This window comes from Podarcis pityusensis, assembly GCF_964106645.2.
Source record: "Podarcis pityusensis genome assembly, chromosome: 2".
NCBI classification, from domain to species: Eukaryota; Metazoa; Chordata; class Lepidosauria; order Squamata; family Lacertidae; genus Podarcis; species Podarcis pityusensis.
Window position 1 is genome coordinate 11,250,693 of NC_138029.1, and position 24,204 is coordinate 11,274,896.

General features: G+C 46.1%; 1 protein-coding gene across 1 annotated transcript in view; it reads right to left on the reverse strand.

The window, feature by feature from the left end:
* Positions 1–5,350, reverse strand: part of FIGNL2 (fidgetin like 2) — a 63,887-nt gene extending 58,537 nt beyond the window's left edge. The window contains exon 1 of the mRNA XM_080994539.1: positions 5,155–5,350. The gene's annotated coding sequence lies outside the window, so the exon portion shown is untranslated. The remainder of the gene's footprint in view (positions 1–5,154) is intronic.
* Between the last annotated feature and the right edge of the window lie 18,854 nt (positions 5,351–24,204).

Consider the following 24,204-nt stretch of genomic DNA (forward strand, 5'->3'; position numbering starts at 1 on the left):
CCCCACCCCACTCCCTGGCACATCCAAGACCAGGAAGCCCCAGAAGCCAAGGATCGCTTTTCCTGCACTAGAAAACAAAACAAAACACCTCGGTTAGATGCATGTGAATTCTGGCAGGATTCTTTATTAAAGGTCGCCAGCTACAGAAAACGAACGTAAGGCACGTCATCAATCACAAGTTTTAACTGCATCGCGCAAAGCCCCAAACCGACCATTTTTGGCCTCCGGGCGTCTTTAAGACTTTGCAAGTTGTGTGTTTGAGAAAGATACTGTCCTACTTCGCTGTACAGCAAACCCCTTTCCAAATGATATTAATACACTATTTGTCAAAAGTAATCCTCAAAGGGCAGCAGGAGAAAAGTATAACCTCATTCATGGTTAATAAATCGTTCATGGTTCATAAATTGATCCAAGGCAAATGCTCAATTTAATAAATGTGTTACACTAGTAAGGTATTCTCCTTATCACTATCCTGGTAATTGCTGAATTCAGAGTAACAGGTTTGCTTGTTTGTTTTTAAAAAGGCAAAACTGTTTCCATTTAGACTTTTCACAAAAATGCTTTAATTTGGAGGGGGGGGAATCTCTGTTATCAGGGACAACTGCGCAAAAAAAGCTTAAGTACTTATTTTCTTCAAAGTAATTATAGGATGCGCTCTCTTTCACAATCCTTCAAGGATCCGCATCACGAAAACCCCCACTTTTGCAATAAAGTAACCTTTGTAACAGCATAATCCAAAGCATGCTTATTCAGAAGGTAAATCCCACTGAGATCAACGAGACTTACTCCCAAGTAAATGTGCACAGGATTGCTTCGGTTGAAACAGTGCCTGTCACTTAAATAATGTTTAGTTGATTAGCCATCTGCTTTTAAACCAACTGATTAGATAGAAACACGTTTGCATCTTGTCAAAACCTAAGTACAGACATCCATTTGTGATACTGAAGGGAGTGCAGGGTAACTTAACAATCAAATGCTTCCACTCATTGTTGCAAGATCATATTTAATGGGGGGGAGGGAGGGTTTAAACATCCTTATTACAGTAATGCACCAAAAGCATGATAGTTGTTTGTTTGTTTGTTTGTTTGTTTGTTTTTAAAGCAAGTGTAGCCTTAACTCAGAATCTCACTGATTATCATTGGTACCAGCAATTAATCAACTAAAACTTTCATTGATCCATCTACTGATTAACCCAATTAAATCCTGCAGCCTCAAGTTTTAACTACTCAGTAGTTACAATATATAATATACAAAACAATCAATTGAAGAACCTTCCTTGTACTGGGCTGCTTTGCCTGCTGACTGAACTGCAGCTATTTGGCCAGCCATTGACAATTTACCCCCCCCCCCAAAAAAAAGAAGTCGCAGTCAAACAAACTGTGGTTGAGTCCACCCTAGTGGTATATAGCACTTTCAGGACTGCAGAAGATAAAATTAGGATAAAAATTAAAACCAGGCAGGCACCTCAACTTAAAAAACTGCAGAATTCACACAAAGCATTCTCTGTCCATATATCCCATATCGGCATAATCAATTTGGTAATTAAAGACAGATCTTCTCACCATTACAGGCACAGCACGTTGGAGATCACTTTCCTTCAGTAAATATGTGCACATTAAACAGAAACAATGCCTGGGCTTCAAAACCCATGGATACATAACCTAGAGGCCATGTTTGGGCTTAGGGTATAGTAATTCTTCCCAGGGGCAATTGAGAGTGGTGGGAGAGGAACATTATTAATATGTCTGCTCGATGGATTCCCGAAGCAGAGAAGAAGGGTTATAAATCTAGGTCAAGCCTACTTTTCAGCATTCCTAGATTTTAACAGCGGAAACACCCACTGGGACCAGCCAGCTTGATCTAACAGAGGGCAGCTGAATTATCTCAGAAAAAAAAAATCTTAGCTGCTCAATGGTGCTTCGCAAAAGCAAGCTCCCCCCACCCTTAAGCAGCATGTTTAAGTCCTGGGATGTTTAAGTCCATGGGTTCCCATCACCCCCCAACCAGCAACTCCCCAATTGTCTCCAATTGATGAGACCTGAAGCCCCATACAAATTCAGGGTAAGGCTGATTTAATATAATGCCAATGGCAGAAAACACAATTGTTAGGCAGCCTAGCCTAATCACGGTCACTGTTTTAAGATGATGCTCCTTATGAGCCAGAAATTGGCTCACCTGCTGCTGATGCTTTTCTCCATGCTGCACCAAGAAAAGGGGGGCACTGAATGATACAGAGCAAGCAGCTTCTCCTATAGCCAAACTGGTGCCTTCCAGATACAGTTGTACCTTGGGTTACATATGCTTCAGGTTACATATGCTTCAGGTTACAGACTCCGCTAACCCAGAAATAGTACCTTGGGTTAAGAACTTTGCTTCAGCATGAGAACAGAAATCGTGCAGCAGCGGCGTGGCAGCAGCAGGAGGCCCCATTAGCTAAAGTGGTGCTTCAGGTTAAGAACAGTTTCAGGTTAAGAGCGGACCTCCAGAACGAATTAAGTTCTTAACCCGAGGTACCACTGTACTGCTGAACTGCAACTCCCATCAACTCTGACCCTGCTGGCCCTGCTGGAGGAGAGTTGGAAGTCCAATAATCTCTGGCATAGGCTCCATATACATTCCTTAGTTTGAAGTTAGTAGAGAAAACACAGTGCTCGAAATTTGCCACCCTTCCCGTCCACAACAACGGGGAGCCATCATATATGTGGCACCCTCCCTGTGGAACGCCTTCCCATCAGATGTCAGGGAGATAAAGAACTACACAACTTTTAGAAGACATCTGAAGGCAGCCCTGCATTGGGAAATTTTTAATGTTGGGCATTTTATTATGTTTTTATATGTGTTGGAAGCCACCCAGAGGGGCTGGGGTATAAATAATAAAATTGCTGTTATTGTTATTTGCAAGAGGTAAAGGTAAAGGGACCCCTGACCATTAGGTCCAGTCGTGGCCGACTCTGGGGTTGCAGTGCTCATCTCGCTTTATTGGCCAAGGGAGCCGGCGTACAGCTTCCGGGTCATGTGGCCAGCATGACTAAGCCGCTTCTGGTGAACCAGAGCAGCGCATGGAAACGCCATTTACTTTCCCGCCGGAAGTAGACCTATTTATCTACTTGCACTTTGACGTGCTTTTGAACTGCTAGGTTGGCAGGAGCAGGGACCGAACAACGGGAGCTCACCCCGTCGCGGGGATTCGAACCGCCGACCTTCTGATCGGCAAGTCCTAGGCTCTGTGGTTTAACCCACAGCGCCAACAAATAGGGATTAATCAGAGCAACCTAAGCTTTCCTTTAGGGATTCCAGGAGGACTTTTACCCCCAACGGCATCTTCTCCTTTGCAGCCTCCATAAGCTACATGCACGCATGTGCATTTTTGAAAGCTGCCTCACACACACACACACACACATGCATGCGAATAACAGGCTATGAAGCACTCAAGAATCAAATACTTGAAGGGGCCCCCAGAGATGATCCCCATCCCCTCCATTCCTGCGCAGGCACCCCTCCTCCCCTTCCCCTGCCTGGGGTCGCATTTCTAGAGTGTGCAAAATAATGTCATGGATGATGGGAGAGACTCTGCCTCAAACTGACATTGTTTGAAGCCGCTCTGCATGCTCCCTGCAAGTTGGGCTAATTGACAACTCACTAAACCCACAACCTGAGGGGATTTTCAAAGGCAATCAATAGGAGATGCATGTGCAGCCCAGGGAGGCTCCCGGTTTTTTAAGCCCCCCGCCCCGCCCGCTCCCTCCCTCCCACCGCCTGCAAGCGAGGGACCCTGGACGGTGGCAAAGAAAAGGGAACAGCCACTGCCACGCTGAATCAAAATTCCTCCAGAGACGGCTGCTTCTCTCGCCCCAGGGGTCAGGGCAGACACAGCATCCAAACAAAGGGCCCTGGTTTCTGGTTGCCCCCAAATATACCCGTGTTTGCTCCCTGCTCTCCAACTGGCGCTAAATAAATGTACACAAACGCACTCACACAGAAGCCGAGCATCTTCCCCCCACCCCACCCGGTTCCCTTTAAAAGCCTTACATTGCCCTCATCCAGAGACATCTCTCCATAGTCCACTAGTTCTTCAGTTTCCACAAACCTGTAACTTCCACGGCCCTTCCCGAGCCCCCCAGATGGCTCAACCTGCTGCCCCACTTCCGAAAGGCAATCCACGCGCAATAGTGGACATCTCCCAGCCCCGGACACGCACAGAGCGAGGCTCCCGAAGACCCACAAGCCGTGCAGGCAAGGTCTCTCTCCCCGCCCCACAAGCCCGGGCGACCTTTGCTCTTGCGCGCAGGGTTTGTGCCCCGACGGCACGAGAATAATCCCCAAACCCGCACCCCCTCCCAGTGAAAAATGACACACACACCCTTTGCTTCCCAGAGAGTCATGTCGCCAGAAGAGTAATCTAGATATTGAGGGCGAGCAGGAGATTCCCCACCCCACCTGCGACATAAAAGGTCGCGCGTAAAATCCACGAGGGGAACCCTGTCACCAGGCGCAAGCCTACAGTGCGCAACGTAAACACAGGAGCTTCAGACACTCTTGGTTTTTGACCAAAAAAAAGGGGGGAGCAAAAAAAACCCCCACTCCCTCAACACGCGTCTCAGCCCCCCCCCCCCCGAGGCAGTTTTCCAAAGCAAAGTACCCCCCCCCACCCATGTATGTGTGTTCCCACCTCAGGGGTGCCAACTTGAATAAAATATTGGGGGTCGGGTGGGGAAGCTGTCCCCCCGCATAATCGATGGCACGACGCGGTGCACACACACCGTTTAATGGCAATGCCCATCAACATGGGTGGGGGGCGCCCCCTCAAATATTTTATGGGGGATCGAAGACCTCTCGCCCCCTAGGAGTTGGCTCCACCGCGCAAACGACAACCGGCTAGTTTCCAGGGAAAAGAAGCCTTCGCAGCTGCATGTTTTGGCCGGGGAAACCCAGCCCACCCTACGTTGCCGATGATCCGGTGGATCAGGAGCACACCAGATCCCCAGGGCTCGCCTTCCCGCCCCGACGCGAGGCAGCCCGAGCGCCGTCTCCCACCCCACCCCCCTGCCCCGAGGGAGACTCCGATCCCCATCCCAACCCCTCCGGACGATCTTGGGATCAAGATCCCGGCCCGGCCCGTCGCCTAAGCGGCCCGCTGTCAGCTCCCTAACTCACCTATTCATCCCGGCGCGTCCCTAGCGGAACCCGGCGCAGCCCCCTGGTCCGCGTGGCCGGGGCGCTGCGGCGGCGCAGGCGGGCGCGGCGCAGCTGTGGGTGGCCGCGGAACTCGGCATCCTCCTGCCGCCGCCCGGCCGGGACAACGCGGAGCCGGAGCCGGGATCTGCTACTGCCTCCGCTGGTCGAGCAGCTCCAGGCTGCGTGCCGCCCTCCGCTTGCCCAGGCAGGCTCTGCGTCTCCCGACCCGCCCCTTTCCCCCATGCGCCCACCCGCCTCTCTCGACGGCTCCACCTCCCTCCCCTTCGGCTCCCGGCTCCAGATTCGCCGCCCATTCGATCCCCCCGCCTCCGATGACCTAACCCTTCCCGTCCGTCCAACCACTCGGGCTTATTATCATCCCTTCGCGCTTCAGGCGAGGAGGCGAGGGGAGGTGGCAGCGCGTTGGGCGCGCGGAGAAGCCCCGCAAAATGTTGTCGAAGGCTGCCTACGAAAGAAGGAATTCCCTCTCTTAAAACATCACGGTCAGGTAATCTGGTCAAGTGTGTACACAATTCAAGATCCATAGATCCATAGGCGTAGCCAGGGGGGTACATGAAATAAACAAAATACAAAAGTAAATAATCAAAAATACTTCACTAAATGACTGATTGCATGGCAGATAACTCGGTTCTGCCCCCAACATAAAGCCTGTGCCCCCTAAAACAAATCCTGACTAGTAAAGGTAAAGGAACCCCTGACCATTAAGTCCAGTCGTGGCCGACTCTGGGGTTGCGGCGCTCATCTCGCTTTATTGGCCGAGGGAGCCGGCGTACAGCTTCCGGGTCATGTGGCCAGCATGACTAAGCCGCTTCTGGCGAACCAGAGCAGCGCACGGAAATGCCGTTTACCTTCCCACCAGAGTGGTACCTATTTATCTACTTGCACTTTGAGGTGCTTTCGAACGGCTAGGTTGGCAAGAGCAGGGACCGAGCAACAGGAGCTCACCCCATTGTGGGGATTCAAACCGCGACCTTCTGATCGGCAAGTCCTAGGCTCTGTGGTTTAACCCACAGCGCCACCCGCGTCCAAAATCCTGACTATACCCATGTATAAAATCCACCTCTCCAAATGTGCTTTGTAGCATTCACTCACATTCACGCAAAGCATTTCTCCCCATTAGGTAAAGGTAAAGGGACCCCTGACCATTAGGTCCAGTCGTGGCCGACTCTGGGGTTGCGGTGTTCATCTCGCTTTATTGCCCAAAGGAGCCAGCGTACAGCTTCCGGGTCATGTGGCCAGCATGACTGAGCTGCTTCTGGCGAACCAGAGCAGCGCACGGAAACGCCGTTTACCTTCCCGCCAGAACGGTACCTATTTATCTACTTGCACTTGACGTGCTTTGGAACTGCTAGGTTGGCAGGAGCAGGGACCGAGCAACGGGAGCTCACCCCGTCGCGGGGATTCGAACCGCCGACCTTCGGATCAGCAAGTCCTAGGCTCTGTGGTTTAGACCACAGCGCCACCATTCATGCAAAGCATTCCCCCCCCCCTTATGTACCTCTTAACTTCATGCCATTGCACCATATTATACAGAGTCTACATACCGGTATATCTAGATTGTTATTGTTTGGAGGGTTTTTCAAAACATTATTTCATATAACAAAAGATTTAAAAAGAAGCCAGACATGGACCGGATAACCTCAACATGACTAGGTAGTCATTTCCTTCTTCTTCTTCTTCTTCTTCTTCTTCTTCCTAAATAATATAAAATTTATATACCACCCTTCATCAGAAAATCTCAGGGCAGTTCACAGAATAAAATACCAGTTAAAACACAAGTAATTAATTCAACCAAAACAATACGCCCCTTCCCATAGATACATTTAAAAGGCTGTAGGATATTAATCAGCCGAAGGCCTGGTTAAAGAGGATTGTTTTCGTCTAGTGCCTAAAGACATATAATGAAGGCGCCAGGCAAACCTCCCTGGGGAAAGCATTCCACAAACAGGGAGCCACTACAGAAAAGGCCCCATTCTTGTGTTGCCACCCTCCGGACCTCACATGGAGGAGACACACAGAGAAGGGGCTCAGGTTATGAACGCAGATTCTGGGACAGCTTTTGATGCGATTCTGGGGTTGGATTAATTGGCGGATATATAGACTATACTGGGGACTGTGGTGATATTTCAGATGTATTATTGTGTGCTTTCTGTTATGTTAGTGATTACTGTTCAGTACAATGTTGTACGGAAACCAAACTGTTCGTAAGAGAAGATAGCGGCAGAGATTGGCACACCGCTGCAGTCAAAATTAGTGGCAGCTTTTGCCTTTGGCCTCGGTGGACGAAGGATCGGGCTTCACATTTACAGGTTGTCTCCATAGAAACAGGAGAGGATCCCCAGAAGGAGGGGCATGGAAGAGGACTGAGCCAGGGAGAAAATTACCCAAGTAACCATTTACTACCAGCATGAATAAAATCCTGTAGGCTGGGAAATGGGGGAATGTGGAACAGACCAGGAAGCAGTATGCAAGAGTAAAAAAAACCAAAGGGAAATGGGGAATCAGAACAGGGCCTCAGTCAGAACCAACTGCGAAACCAGTATCTCAATTGCAAACACTTGTGATTGAAGGCTCAGAACGGAGATACATGGCTTTCCAACTAAGAAAATGGATCTTTGAGACCAAATCACTGTTGGTGGTGAAGTTATTTCTGTTGTTGTTTTGAAAGCCACAGGCATCTGATGCTTTAGGAAGAACGAAAGCCCAGAATTCTAAACCGAAGGAGTAGCAGGCATGACCCCAAAGGAGACGCTTACAATGCAATCCTAGCTGTGTCTACTCAGAAGTAAGTTCCCATGAAGCTTACATCCAGGTAAGGGGGGTTAGGATTGCAGCCACCATATTTTTTTAGTTGGTTGTAACATGGAGGGAAATGATACTGCCCTCACGTAGGAGATTTCCACCTCCGGCAGAGCATAAATCAGGCTTTCTCAACCTCGGCCCTCCAGATGTTTTTGGCCTGCAACTCCCATGATCCCTAGCTAGCAGGATCAGTGGTCAGGGATGATGGGAATTGTAGTCTCAAAACATCTGGAGGGCCGAGGTTGAGGAAGCCTGGCATAAAGGATATTGCGCAAATGTTTTTCCACCCAAATACAGTGGTACCTCAGGTTAAGTACTTAATCCGTTCCGGAGGTCCGTACTTAACCTGAAACTGTTCTTAACCTGAAGCACCACTTTAGCTAATGGGGCCTCCTGCTGCTGCCGCGCCGCCGGAGCACGATTTCTGTTCTCATCCTGAAGCAAAGTTCTTAACCCGAGGTAATATTTCTGGGTTAGCGGAGTCTGTAACCTGAAGCGTATGTAACCTGAAGCGTATGTGACCCAAGGTACCACTGTAAGCACTGCGCCACTACAAGCTTTGAATACTGAAGAATGGTATAGTATGTAGTGCATTGCAAACCTTGAGGAATTGGAAGGTGGGACTTGCTGGCTAGTGAAAGGAGCGCAAAAACTCAAGGTGCTAAAGAAGGGACTGAGAAATAAATGGGCATGCATACAGTCAAATGAATGCCATGGTGAAACACATTTCCAGACAATAGTACAGTGGTACCTCAGGTTACATATGCTTCAGGTTACATACACTTCAGGTTACAGACTCCGCTAACCCAGAAATAGTGCTTCAGGTTAAGAACTTTGCTTCAGGGTGAGAACAGAAATCGTGCTCCGGCGGCACAGGAGGCCCCATTAGCTAAAGTGGTGCCTCAGGTTAAAAACAGTTTCAGGTTAAGTGCGGAACGAATCCGGAACGAATTAAGTACTTAACCCGAGGTACCACTGTAACGTAATTACAATAGTTGATACTATACCTATTTTACCAAGGTTGCATGAACTGGTAGTTCATCGCTTAAGGCAGGGGTCAGCAAACTTTTTCAGCAGGGGGCCGGTCCACTGTCCCTCAGACCTTGTGGGGGGCCAGAGTATATTTTGTGGGGGAAATGAACAAATTCCTATGCCCCACAAATAACCCAGAGATGCATTTTAAATCAAAGGACACATTCTATTCATGTAAAAACACGCTGATTCCTGGACCGTCCGTGGGCCGGCTTTAGAAGGCGATTGGGCCGGATCCGGCCCCCGGGGCTTAGTTTGCCTACCTATGGCTTAAGGGAACAGAACACAGGATTTGGGACAAACTCTGCAATATGATTTAAACAAGCTATGTGAAAACTGGCTGCTGTTTGAGGTGATTGTCCTTTGTTGTGATTGTAGGCGTTTTCTTTTTTTATTTGATTTAATACAGGCTTCCTCAGCCTCAGCCCCCCAGATGTTTTTGGCCTACAACTCCCGTGATCCCTAGCTAGCAGGACCAGTGGTCAGGGATGATGGGAATTGTAGTCTCAAAACATCTGGAGGGCCGAGGTTGAGGAAGCCTGATTTAATACTTTAAGTTGCTGTTTATGTATACAGTCATCCCTCGTGTTGAATATGCTTCAGGTTGAGCATTTTCAGGTTACGCTCTGTGGCGACCCAGAAGTAACGGAATGCGTTACTTCCAGGTTTTGCCGCTCGCGCAGGCGCTCAAAATGATATCACGCGCATGCGCGGAAGTGACAAAACACAACCCGCAGTTGCACAGCCGCGTGTTACATTCTACTCAGGATGCGAACATGGCTCCGGAACGGATCCTGTTCGCATCCAGAGGTACCACTGTATGGGGTTTTATTGCCGCTTCCATAAGCCAGGATGAGAATTAAACAGCATATTATAGCAGCAGCAACATAGCATCAAATCTTGCGAGACGAATGCCTCGCAAGACAAAAAACTCGCTAGACAAAAGGGTTTTTTGTTTTTTGAGCTGCTTCGCAAGACGATTTTCCCTATGGGCTTGCTTCGCAAGACGGAAACGTCTTGCAAGTTTGTTTCCTTTTTCTTAACACTGTTAATACAGTTGCGACTTGACTTCGAGGAGCAACTCATAGAACGCGGTGTGGTAGCCTTTTTTGAGGTTTTTAAAGACTTTGGTGATTTTTGAAGCTTTTCCAAAACTTTCCCGACACCTTGCTTCGCAAGACGAAAAAAATCGCAAGACGACAAAACTCGCGGAACGAATTAATTTCGTCTTGCGAGGCACCACTGTATTCCAATTCATTAAAAAAAATAAATCATTTACAACGCTGAACCAGGGTTATGATTAAAAATCCCTTCCCCTGCAACCCCTCACCTTCCTGATTCCCTTCAAAAGTAACACAATGATCCAAAAGTCTCTGCTGTTTAATTACCTTTCCGTTTGATCAGCCATAGACACCATCAGCAGAAATCTAGGCTGACACCTCCCTGTTAAAACATCAGGTTGATCCTGTGGGGAAGTTGACATTCCTCGGAGCTCATTAGTGGTTTGACGGCAAAAAAAGAAAGATATGACAATCCCAAGTCCAGGAATTTTATTTTTTATTTTAAAGAAAGAAAGAACATGGGACGGCAGATAATTCCCTCCCCGCCCCGTCCTGGCCTGTTGGTTCACCTGGGGCGGAGGGTGACATATCAACAGCTTAGATTACGTTTCAGTAGGCAATGCACAGCTGTGCTAAGAAAATGCGAGCAGCTTTGCTACCAAAAAAACTATTAAGCGTCAAGAGTCTCCTGATGAAAGCGAGGCTCTTCGTTGTCCGTAATCCCCCCTTCTTCCTTGCTGGGACGGAATCTCGGGTCCCGAACGAGTGACAAGCGAGGGTTTGAGACACGGGTTACATATGGTTCTGAGTGTCGCAACCCCCTGACACTTTTGTTCAAGCTGCAGACGTTAATGCTTTTAGCTCAAGAGGTTCGTAGCATGTTGGTCAAAGAACGGTCACACTTAACAGTCATTCCTTCTAATTGATGGGCCTATTAAGACCCACTTTATAGCTGTGCCGCTATTCAGGAAACAGAGCTTGGTGTCACTGCCGATAGCTCACTAAAACATCCAGTTCAGGGCCCCGCCGTGAGGAATGGGAAGGCAAATAATGCAAAATATGATGACCTCTAAAGCTCTATTCAGCCTGGACCCAGCGCTCAGGCTTCTTCCACCTTTATGTTCCATCACAACTTCTAAAATGAATCCGGAATTCTTTTTAAATTAGGGCTGCCATTTTCCCAGAATTTCAAAGGCAGAATTGACATCCAAGGGGAATATCCAAAATGTGTTCCTACTTTGAAATTCATCTCTTCCCGAGGATTCACTAAAGCCCAACACCTGTGTGTGTGTTACAGAAATCATACAAGACATTTAATTCAAAATGGCATGTGGCAGCTAGAGATGTGATTTATTAATTAACGTATCGTTACCTGGCACCATGTCCTTGGGATGAGGGAGGGGACACAACTTTCCTGAGAAGAGGGATTGATGCTTAAACTACTTTGAGAATTTATTTATAAATTGCTGTTCATTAAAAAAAAATCAGAGCAGTTTAGAATAATTGTACATAAAACCATACAATAAAAAACATACCGAAAAGTTAAAATGTAGTATGACATTTGCCTGGCTTCATATAATAAAATACTTTTATTTTCTCAGGTTTTAATTATTGTGGGTGGTTTTTATGAGCTGCTTTCGAATGGCTGCTGTTACGCTATGTATCGCTTTATGCTGTTTTCTCTGTTTTTATCGAGTAGGTAGGTAGCCATTTTACTGCATTTTTAATAATAACTTAAAATCAGAAATCAGCTAACCATCGTGGAAGGATATATTCTCAACTGCCTTCATAAGCTTGATGGAATAGAAAAGTTTTCAGAAGGCGTTTAAAAATTGAAACAGGTGGCGATCGATGAATCTCTGTTGTCAAATTATTCCACAATACTGGGCTGATGACGCTTAAAGATTTGTTTCTTGTTGTTGTCAAATGAGATTTGCCAACACGAGGGACAATCCAGTTCATCTCTGTGGCTCAGCTGGTATATAAGGCTTCAGGTAGCCCTCAAGATATAGGGGTCTCCTAACAACTCTCAGCAAACTTCAGCTCCCAGAATTCTTTGGGGGAAGCCATGGCCGCCTCAAGCGGTATAATGGTGCTTTAAAAATATGGTGTGAATGTGACCTTGGGGACACAAAAAGGGTGTGGTGTGTGTGTGTGTGTGTGTGTGTGTGTGTGTGTTGGAATGGGTCTGTGATGTTGGCTGGCTTAAGGTAAAGGTAAAGGGACCCCTGACCATTAGGTCCAGTCGCGGACGACTCTGGGATTGCGGCGCTCATCTCGCTTTATTGGCCGAGGGAGGCAGCTTACAGCTTCCGGGTCATGTGGCCAGCATGACTAAGCCACTTCTGGCAAACCAGAGCAGCGCACGGAAACGCCGTTTACCTTCCCGCCAGAGCGGTACCTATTTATCTACTTGCACTTTGACGTGCTTTCGAACTGCTAGGTTGGCAGGAGCAGGGACCGAGCAACGGGAGCTCACCCCGTCTCGGGAATTGGAACCGCCGACCTTCTGATCGGCAAGTCCTAGGCTCTGTGGTTTAACCCACAGCGCCACCTGCGTCCCTCAGTCAGCTGGCTTAACTTCTGCTAAAAGAAGCTAGCTGAGGGAATGTAGCAATGTGAAGAGGACTTTTTTCCAAAGCAATTCTGGAGCAGCTCGCTGTGTCTCACGAATAAGGCACAATTTTGCGCAACAAAAGCAGAAGTCTCTAGGAGATGGAACAGAAGAATACACATCACACAGAATGTGGCGCAAACTGCATCAGTTCCTCACGTAGGAGCCAACTCCCCCAATAAAATATTTGATGGGCGTTGCCATTCAAATGGTGTGCATGCCCCATGTCTTGTGATCAGTTATGAAGGGCGAGGCTTACCTGGCCACTCCCCCAATATTTTATTCATGTTGTCACCCCTGCCGCTATGGCCTTAAGCCAACATTTCCCGAACATCTCCTAGCTGGGTCTCGGGTCTTTCTGGATATTAAACTTGGATGTGTTTTCCACACTCCTGCTCAACATGTGGGATGTATCATCACTGAAGCAGTCAAGTACAACATTTTTTAGTTGCCTAGAGTGGACACACAGGGGGATGTGGCTCCAGACGAGGAGGACTTCCTGTCATACCTGTTCTGGAGCCTCCTCACCTTGCGTGTAACCAGGTAGATGGGCGTGACCATGGCTGGATTTAGGTTTGATGAGGCCCTAAGCTACTGAAGGTAATGGGGCCCTTTATATATCCAGCTGTCCTTTGTCAACAACAAATTGCCACTGTTTTTTGTGTTGAATATATGCTATATGGTCATTTATGGACCTAATAGGTATCTAAAGCCATTTGCACATAATAAAATAGGTATTTTTTCAAAGCAGTTGTTGAACTGAAATCCGGAACAGATTAAGTTTGAGAACTAAGGCACCACTGTACAGTCATACCTCGGGATAAATATGCTTCAGCATAAATATTTTCGGGTTGCGCTCCGCAGTGACCCAGAAGTAACAGAGTGCGTTACTTCCGGGTTTCGCCGCTCGCGCATGCGCAGACGCTCAAAATGACATCACGCACATCCACGGAAGCGGCGAAATGTGACACACGCAGTCGCGTCTTACATTCGCTTCAGAATGCGAACGGGGCTCTGGAACGGATCCCGTTCGCATCCAGAGGTACCACTGTATATAGAAATGAGCAAACCAGTGATATTTTAGGGAGCAAGCGAGCAGGCAGGGACCATTACAGTGGTATATCGGTTTAAGAACAGTCCTGTTTATGAAAGATTCGGTTTACGAACTCTGCAAAACTGGAAGTAGTGTCCCAGTTTGCGAAGTTTACCTCGGTCTAAGAACGGAATCCGAACGGTGGAAGGGCACCGGTGGTGGGAGGCCTCGTTAGGGAAAGCGTGCCTCAGTTCAAGAATGGTTTTGGTTGAAGAACGGACTTCCGGAACCGATTAAGTAAATCAAGGTACCTCTGTACTTACATCATAGGAGCCTACACAACACAAAACACTGTTGCTGTATGTAGGTTTTATTTTATTTGTTTTTTATCTTATATTTGGGAAATGTACATCAGGTGTTTTTTTCCTTTAAATTTTTTGGGGGCCCCTAAGAGAGTGGGGCCCTAAGCTATAGCTTGTTTGGCTTATATGTAAATCTGGCACTGGGCGTGACCCTAGCAGATCCTGTAAAAGGGCTAGCCACGCAGCCAGCTTCCCTTACAATGGTACCTCTGGTTACATACTTAATTCGTTCCGGAGGAGTGTTCTTAACCTGAAACTGTTCTTAACCTGAAGCACCACTTTAGCTAATGGGGCCTCCTGCTGCTGCCATGCCACCGCCGCGCGATTTCTGCTCTCATCCTGAAGCAAAGTTCTTAACCTGAGTTACTATTTCTGGGTTAGCGGAGTCTGTAACCTGAAGCGTATGTAACCTGAAGCGTATGTAACCCGAGGTACCACTGTATTTCCATTTTCTACTTTCGTACTTCTCTCTTGCACCTCCTCTTCTGGCTCTTAGCCAGCACATGGCTCATCTGTTCTACGAGGCAGAAAGTCCAAAGCTTACCTCAGACTTCTTTGCTCTACAAATGTAACTGTAACCACATGATAAATTTTGCCTTCGGGTTACTGCTGTGAACTGAATGTAAGTAAACTTTTCTCTTACTTTTAAAGAAGATTGTCGTGTTATTATTATTATAAAAGGGGGAACTTACCAGGAACAATCCAGACTGGATTGCTTAATTTAAATGATTCAAACGAATCCATCAACTTGCTTCCAGCAATCTGCAAGGGATGTGCTCTGCTGCTTGCTCACTAGTGTGAGTGAGGAGGGATAATATTGAATCAATATATCCTCTCCTACCTTCCTCAACATTCCCACAACATGCCTATATATATGTGTGTGTTTGTGTGCCCATTCAATCAGCTTCCAAGACAATAAGCAAACGTCCGCCTTGCAACTGTAGGGTAGCCCAATTATTGCTGCCTCCTGGCATCTCCCGTTTGTCCAATCAGTCAAGGCTCAAGGATGGGACTTGGCTGTCTAGGCAATGAGCGTGCTTCTGTCTCTATCCCCCTGTAGCTGTCAGCAATTGTGCTGGATGCATTAGAGAATCCCAGAGTGTCTTCCCTTGTTCTCTTGTCACTGCCTTTATGTCAGCGGAGAGAAGGGGAATCAATGTTGCGTTGGGCTTCCTTGCTCCCACAGGCATCATGGGGAGGAGGCATCCAAGACAGTAGCTTAATTTTCTAAGACACACTTCAGACTTTTGCGCAGGTTCGAGACTTCGAGCCTTAAGCTATGAGGAAGGAGACAAACATGCTCAAGATTTCCGTAGGATTATTGCACCTCGGTTTCAGCTGCTACAGAATGGTCCAGGTTGCATTTAACAAAGGCACATTAAAAAAACACAAAAAAACACCATGTACAGTGGAACCTCAGTTTTCAAGCATCTCGGAAGCAAAACGTTTCAGTTTTCGAACACCGAAAACCCGGAAGTTATTACTTCCGTTTTTGAACTCGCCTCGGAAGTCAAACCGTCTTCCAGAACAGATTACGTTCGACAACCGAGGTTCCACTGGATAGTTTAAAGTTTTCTAATGATAACAAGTTCCCCTTCCGTGACAGATGTCTCATTCGTAACTTTTCTGGGTGGTTAAAACATGGGTAGGCAAACTAAGGCCCGGGGGCCGAATCCGGCCCCAATCGCCTTCTCAATCCAACCTGCGGACGATCCAGGAATTAGTGTGTTTTTACATGAGTAGAATGTGTACTTTTATTTAAAATGCATCTCTGGGTTATTTGTGGGGCATAGGAATTCCTTCATATATATTTTTTCAAAATATAGTCTGGCCTCCCCACAAGGTCTGAGGGACAATGGACGGGCCCCCTGCTAAAAAAGTTTGCTGACCCCCTGGTTAAAACAAGGAGGAGGGTGGCAGCGTCAAACAAGCCTTGTCTTCAGGAAGTCCTTCACCAGCCTATTATTATTATTATTATTATTATTATTATTATTATTATTTAATTAATTAATTTTATATACTGCCCTTCATGCCAAGATCACAGGGTGGTTTGCAGTATAAAACAGCGTTTCCCAATCTTGGGTCTCTGGTTCAGTTTTAGGACTACATTTCCCATCATTTCTGACCACTGGTCTTGATAGCTAGGGATGATGGGAGTTGTAGTCCAAAAACTGCTGGAGACCCAACCCAAGTTTTGGGGGAAAAACACTGGTATAAAAGTACAAAGCACACAACATAACAACAGCAGCAAACACAATCCCCCCCCAAAAAATACACACATAGTGTTGATGGTGGCACACGCCAAGATACACATTAGTGTAAAAAGCTATATGTAGCAGGGACACTGTTAACTGCTTTGGACTGAAGTGTGAAAACAAGACTAGAAGCGGTTATTAAAGCAGATAATAAAGGCAGAATCTGGGTCGGTTTATATGTCATTTGAGGGCAAAAATTCCAGATAATTATTTTTCTCCTGTTTATTGCAAAAATCCTGACTTCTTTCCAAACTACAGAGGGTAGGTAACCACTGTGATGACGAGGCGCTAAGGGTGAGCTGTCAGTTGTGCATATCTCACAAATTACCAGCTCCATATGAGAAAATCTCCTAAAAGACACAAGTCTGATTACACCATGTGTTTGCCCTAGGGAACACCAACAACCATGAACTGGGAGGTGCAGCTTTCAGATTTGAATATGGACTGCTCCCAGTCTTGCAGATTTCAAACAGCCCCTCTTCTAAAAAGGGACACAAGAGATCAAAGATCTAGCATTGCCTAGTTTCTTGCTCTCAGGTATGTGTGTGATGATTAAACTAGGATCAAGAAGACCACCAGAAAGATCATAATTACTGTACCGTCATACCTCGGAGGTCAAGCATAATCCATTCCGGAAGTCCATTCAACTTCCGAAACGTTCGACTTCCAAAGCACAGCTTCCGATTGGCTGCAGGAAGCTCCTGCAGCCAATCAGAAGCCTTTCGGACATTCAGCTTCCAAAAGAATGTTCAAAAACTGGAACACTCACTTCCGGTTTTCGATCGTTTGGGAGTCAAAACGTTCGACTCCCAAGGCGTTCAGGAGCCAAGGTATGACTGTACTACAGTGTTCATTAAAAGAAAACTTCCCAGCTCACACCTAGGTGGTCTTTCATCTTGCCAATTTATTTTCAAGTGCTATGCCAGAGTGGCAAGTTGATTAACAGTTTATGTGGCCTGAGCTAATTTCATTTGTCTGGTTTATTAACGTTACATAAAGTTGTGTTGGATGGTTGATTTAACACTCTCTCTTCTTATTGCTCCCCAGAGAGGGAAAATTGGGGTGTGCTTTTCAACCTCTCACAAGTATGAATGCATCTGCATGCTTAACAAATATCACTATGCCACTAATTGGGGGGAAATGTGGTGTGTTAAGAGGGGTCTAAACGACTTATATTGCCATCCTTCTCTCCGTCAGTGCAGTGCCAAGCTTTTCTTCGAATTCCAAATTCTTCTGCTGACATAGCTCACAAATTAAGCAAGGCAGAGTCGTTCTTCCCATAGCAGTGTGATAAAAAGAAGGTGGGAAAATATGGCAATTTATTTAATGTGCGTGGTGCCTCTCTTCATTTAAGGAACAGAGAAAGTCTCGTCTGGTCTGTAATGGTGAGAAGACTCCAAGACAAATGGCTCTGGAATCCAAGGCAATTGACTCACTTACAGCACTGTTCTAGCCATGAACTCGGGCTTGCATGAGAGGGTAAAAAGCAATAATAAAGGTTTCTTTGCTTACGTTCAAAGCAAGAGGAAGAACACACAAGTAATAATAAATAAAATAAAATAAAATTTTATTTATACCCTGCCCTTCCTAGTTTAAAAACCAGGCTCAGGGCAGCTAACAGCAAATATAAAACACTGATTAAAATACGACTTAGAAACAGTAGAAAGTAGTAGATCCCTTGTGTGGAGACGATGAAGAAATGCTGTTGGGTGACAGAGAAAAGGTGGAATTGCTCAACACCTGTTTTGCCTCTGTCTTCACCCAAATGGAAAGCAGTGCTCAAACCTGGTGATAACAAAATAAATGATGCAAAGAGGGAGTTGCCGCCCAAGATAGGAAAAGAGGTGGTAAAGGAACACTTAGCAACTTTAAATGAATTTAAATCTCCATGGCCTGATGAGCTGCATCCAAGGGTACTAAAGGAGCTTGAAGATGTAATCTCAGAGCCTCTCTCTATTGTTGTTAGTTCATATGGGCGAATGAAGGAAGCAATGAGTTAAGAGAGGAACACCAGAAGAAGAGTTTGGATTTGATTTCCCACTTTATCACTACCCGTAGGAGTCTCAAAGCGGCTAACAATCCCCTTTTCCCTTCCTCCCCCACAACAAACACTCTGTGAGGTGAGTGAGGCTGAGAGACTTCAGAGAAGTGTGACTAGCCCAAGGTCACCCAGCAGCTGCATGTGGAGGAGCGGGGAATCGAACCCGGTTCACCAGATTACGAGTCCACCACTCTTACTACACCACACTGGCTCTCACCAGTGGTGAGAAGGAGTCAGGGACCAAGCCCATTGTTTCCTTCGACTATATTAAAATAATATCCAGCAATATAAACATGGAATCCACAGTTGCACCCAAAGCCAATAGATAGCAGGATTGAGGGATGCCATTTCATTGACTGGTCTCGAGAGCAGAACTGAAGTTCTTGATAACAGTTTGGGATGAACTTCAGAAAGAAAAGAAATAGAAGAAAACTGTTTTCTGAGAAATTTTGACTGAACCCTAGTATTACAAATACAGTGGTACCTCGGTTGTCGAACGTAATCCGTTCCGGAAGACCGTTTGACTTCTGAAATGTTCGACAACCGAGGCTCAATGGACGGTTGGCAGAATCCATTGAGAAAATGGGGAAACGTACCTTGGAAGCCATTTGACTTCCAAGGTGCGTTCGAAAACAATTACTTCTGGGTTTTTGGGGTTTGAAACGTTCAGCTTCCGAGACGCTCGAAAACCAAGATTCCACTGTAGCACCTTAAGCATGTTAAACATAAAAGCAGATTGGAATCGCTGTCAGAACCCCTTTACATTTAGTGATCTTGCAAACATGACTCAAGACTGAAAAGGAAGGTTGGTCATTCTAAATGGGATGTTGTAGCGTAAAAAATAAAAACTGGATTGCTCAGTCCTATAGCCAAGGGCCCATTCCTATTAATGAGCCCTAGATTCCTGTTAGGGCCTGCTCATGAATTTTCCTCTGAAAATGGTGCATGTAAAGAACAATTTTTTCCCATATATATGTAAAGGTAAAGGTACCTCTGTTAGGTCCAGTCGTGGACAACTCTGGAGTTGCGTGCTCATCTCGCTCTATAGGCCGAGGGAGCTGGCGTTTGTCCACAGACAGCTTCCGGGTCAGGTGGCCAGCATGACTAAGCTGCTTCTGGCGAACAAGAGCAGCGCATGGAAACGCCATTTACCTTCCTGCTGGAGCGGTACCTATTTATCTACTTGCACTTTGACGTGCTTTTGAACTGCTAGGTTGACAGGAGCAGGGACCAAACACTTGGAGCTCACTCCGTCGTGGGGATTCAAACCGCCGACCTTCTGATCGGCAAGCCCTAGGCTCTGTGGTTTAGACCACATATACGTATATATGTAGTCATTTCCAAAAAGCAATTCCATGAGCAAGAAGTGTTGAATTCAGACTCCTTAGCGATGAAGAAGACAGCCAAAGTGTTTATATCCCCCCCCCCATTTTTTACTAATGCACAAGTATAGGCTTCCAGCCATTTTAAGACACTGCCGCTTCAAACATCCTGAACCAATTCTACTCCGTCCTGTGAGGTCAATGTATAAACTGGCTCTGTTGCCTGCCTGGAACAAATAAAGGTGCTGATTTTCAAAACTGGAAAAAAAATGTAAGAAGGAGAGGTTTGAGATGGTAACTCTCCCCTAAGAACCTCCTCGGAGAGCACAAAGGCAGAGGGGCAGAGTCCATCAGCCTCACCTCCTACATCTGGTTGTGCTTAAAATTCATGTTGCTAATGGGGGAGGGTTGCTTGTAAGAAAAGGGAAAGAAGGGGGGGGGGGAGCCTAGGACAAAGATGAAGCAGAAGGCTGGAGCCAGAGGCTCTATTGGTAGGGAAGAGAACCCAGCCATCCCCAAGCAGCAGTGCTTGGGAAAGGAAAAACGCACTTCAAGGTGCAAAAGGCTGGGGAGGGAGGTTTCAGCAATGCACATGGCACTGTGTACAGTGGTACCTTGGTTCCCGAACGGCTTAGTTGCCGAACAAATCGGCTCCCAAGCGACGCAAACCCAGAAGTTTGCAAATGTTTTCCAGAAGCCGAATGTCCGACGCAGCTTCCACAGCTTCTGATTGAGTGCAGGAAGCTCCTGCAGCCAATCAGAAGCCGTGCCTTGGTTTTCAAACGTTTCAGGAGTCGAACGGACTCCCAGAACAGATTAAAACCAGAAGCATTTTTACTTGGTATTATAGGTCAGGACATTAATAGGCAAGATGTTAAATTGTTTTTATATGCAACAACTGCGGCAAGAGTATTGTTAGCCCAGAAATGGAAACAAGAAGAAACTCCGATGAAAGAAGAATGGCAGACGAAATAAATGGACTATGCAAAACTGGACAAAATGGCAGGAAGGATTCGAAACCTGCGGGACCAGAGATTTACAGAAGATTGGAAGAAGTATATGAATTATTTGAAGAGCAACTGTAATCAACAAATTACGCTAGTAGGACTACAAGACGTTTTGTAAGGAGAAATATCCGAAGTGTTACAAAGTAGAAAAAGATAGAGATATTGGTTATGAGTTTGAAATGTAATAGGGAAGATAAGAAATGCATACTGAGAGATTAGATTTGAATTTGAATAAGATGTAAAGGTATGTTTAATTACGGTTTAAAATGATATGTTAAAAAAAACTAATAAAAAATTATATTAAAAAAAAAAGTTCAAGAACCAAGGTACCACTGTCCTGCCCTTGTGGCAATTAGAAGAAATGCTTAATTGCTCACCTTAAAATAGGGTTGTCAACAAACAACCAAAGGAGAGAGGGGCAACTTGCCCTCCTCCTGTTCCTCTTTCAGCAATTTAATATGTAGGGATCCATAGATGTAACTTTTTGCAGCATGTAGGTAAATAGGATCATAGCTCAGACAGTAAATCATGAGACTCGTAATCTTAGTTTGTGCCCCATGTTGGGCAAAAGATCCCTGCATTGCAGGGGGTTGGTCTGCATGACCCTCATGGTCCCTTCCAGCTCTACAATTTTATGATCTGTAATGTCTTGAGCATATCACCAACTAGATATAAAAGGTGTGACCGGAAAGTTTGGTGAATGGTCACAGAAATCGGACAGAGAGAAATATTCGAATATCCATACCTTTGTTGTTGTTTAGTCGTTTAGTCGTGTCCGACTCTTCGTGACCCCATGGACCAGAGCACGCCAGGCACTCCTGTCTTCCGCTGCCTCCCGCAGTTTGGTCAAACTCATGCTGGTAGCTTCAAGAACACTGTCCAACCATCTCGTCCTCCGTCGTCCCCTTCTCCTTGTGCTCTCCATCTTTCCCAACACCAGGGTCTTTTCCAGGGAGTCTTCTCTTCTCATGAGGTGGCCAAAGTATTGGAGCCTCAGCTTCACAATCTGTCCTTCCAGTGAGCACTCAGGGCTGATTTCCTTCAGAATGGATAGGTTTGATCTTCTTGCAGTCCATGGGACTCTCAAGAGTCTCCTCCAGCACCATAATTCAAAAGCATCATACCTTACAGGCCTTCAAAGTAGGCCCCCTCTGATACAATGCATCGTTGACAACGTTCGTAGAACTGTTGGAAACTTCTGGAGAAGTCCTCTTTTCGTACTGCTTTCGGTTCCTTCATCACAGCAGCGTGTGAAATGTTGGGAAATCTGTGCCCTTTCAGTGCAGATTTCAGTTTTGGAAAAAGGAAGAAATCCCGTGGGGCCAGATCAGGAGAATATGGAGGGTGGGACAACTCAGCAACCTCAGCAATGATTTCACATGGAATATTCTTCCGCCATCATTTGGACGGACAAACGGCAATCCCGCATCAATAACTCACGAATTCTGTCAACATTTGCCACTGTTCTGCTCGCTGATGGTCTGCCAGACTGAGGGTCATCTTCGATGGTTTGCCGCCCTTCACAGAAACGATTAAACCACTCATAAACTGTCTTTCGAGTTACAGCTTCATCTGTGTGCACAATTGTGAGCATTTTGTGGGTTTCCGATGCCGATTATATGTTCGAATATTTCTCGCTGTTCGATTTCTGTGACCATTCACCGAACCTTCCAGTCACACCTTGTAAAAGGCACAGGAGCAGGGAGAAATGTTGGCAACCCTACCTTGAAAAGTGGCTACAGTATGCAGTGGTACCTCAGGTTACATACGCTTCAGGTTACAGACTCCGCTAACCCAGAAATAGTAGCTCGGGTTAAGAACTTTGCTTCAGGATGAGAACAGAAATCGTGCTCCGGCGGCAGCGGGAGGCCCCATTAGCTAAAGTGGTGCTTCAGGTTAAGAACAGTTTCAGCTTAAGAGCGGACCTCCAGAACGAATTAAGTTCTTAACCCGAGGTACCACTGTACACACAGAGAGAAAGTCACACACACATCATCTCCCACTTATTTCCATTTATTAATTGTACAAGTTTCAGCCAATTGGTAAATGAATTGACTGGCTCTAAACTTGCGCTCGGGAAAAAATCCAATTGTTCCGAAGAAAAAGATGAAGAACTTTATGCACAGCGGACAGAATCTCAGGAGAGAAGCGTCGCTTCTTTTTCTTACATGAGGGAATGTCCCTTCTAAGATGGCATTTGCCTCATTTGCAGTGCTTGCAGAGGCTCACGTTAACATATTCAAAAAATAAAATAAAGCTGTACCATTGTTATCAACTATCACTAGCAAATAAATATACGCCACACGTTTGAAGCACGTGACTTCCCCGAGAGAATCCTGGTGATTGTAGTTCCCCCACCCACAAAGCTATAATTCCCAGTATCCTTAAGAAACTACAACTCCCAGGATTCTTTGGGGGACCATATGCTTTAAACGTGAGTGGATGTGCTTTAAACAGGGATCTTTTGAGATATTATCATTGAAGGTTGAACCCTAAACTCACAAGGGAGTTAAGTCTGATGTGAACCTCTGTTGAAAGCAGTTTAAGATTTCTTAAAGGCAGCTTTACTAAAACCCAGTGTGTGACTTCCATGTGGTGTGCCTACACACACACACACACACACACACACACACACACCACAAAAGCTGAATGGGCTTTCCAAAGTCAGAGGCGCCCACATGCCTCTGAATGCCAGTTGCTGGGAAACAAGAACTACGAGAAGGCTATTGCTTGAATAAAACATTTGGATAAAGAGAAACAGCTGCAAATCTGATTTCTTCATTCGACTTGTAGCGGTTTGGGTGCAAACGCATAAGAGAGAGCACACCTGCAACTTGCCTGTGTCAGGGCCAAAGTGTCAAGGCTCAAGTGGGTCCTGTCATTCCAGGGGAATGTTAGATAGGAATCTGGTCTGCTTGCCACCTCTCTGCTTGGGACAAAGGGGAGAACTGCAGAGAAACCAGCTAAGAATCTTCTTTGCATCTGTTGGCTGGAGCTGCTAAAGTGATCCTCCTTGACTCTTAGAAAAGCTTCTTGCTTGGGCTTATTTGCCAGCCGAAGCAGTGCGGAGCCTTTTGCCTCCGCTGATATGAGGCCACAACTCTATTTATTGTTACATTGATATCCCAGCTCTCATGCAGAGAGAGAGCTCAAGGTGACTTCCATGGTTCCTCTCTTCCCCATTTTATCCTCACAATCACCCTGAGAGGTAGGTCAGACTGGGAGACAGTGTCTCACCCAAGGCCACTTTGTTATTTTTGTGGCTGAGTAGGAATGTGAAACCTGGGACTCAGCTACATTAGTCAAGAAACAGTGTTTTGAATGCGTTATAAACATGTACCACCAGATGGCACTGGAGAGCAAAAAAATATTTCTGAGCGGTTTTCCATAGCGTTTTTTTCTTTTCTTTTGTTATAACAATTTGATTTCTTACTTATAGCGTTTTCCCCTCTGTGTGTAGATCCATCCCTGGTCTCGCA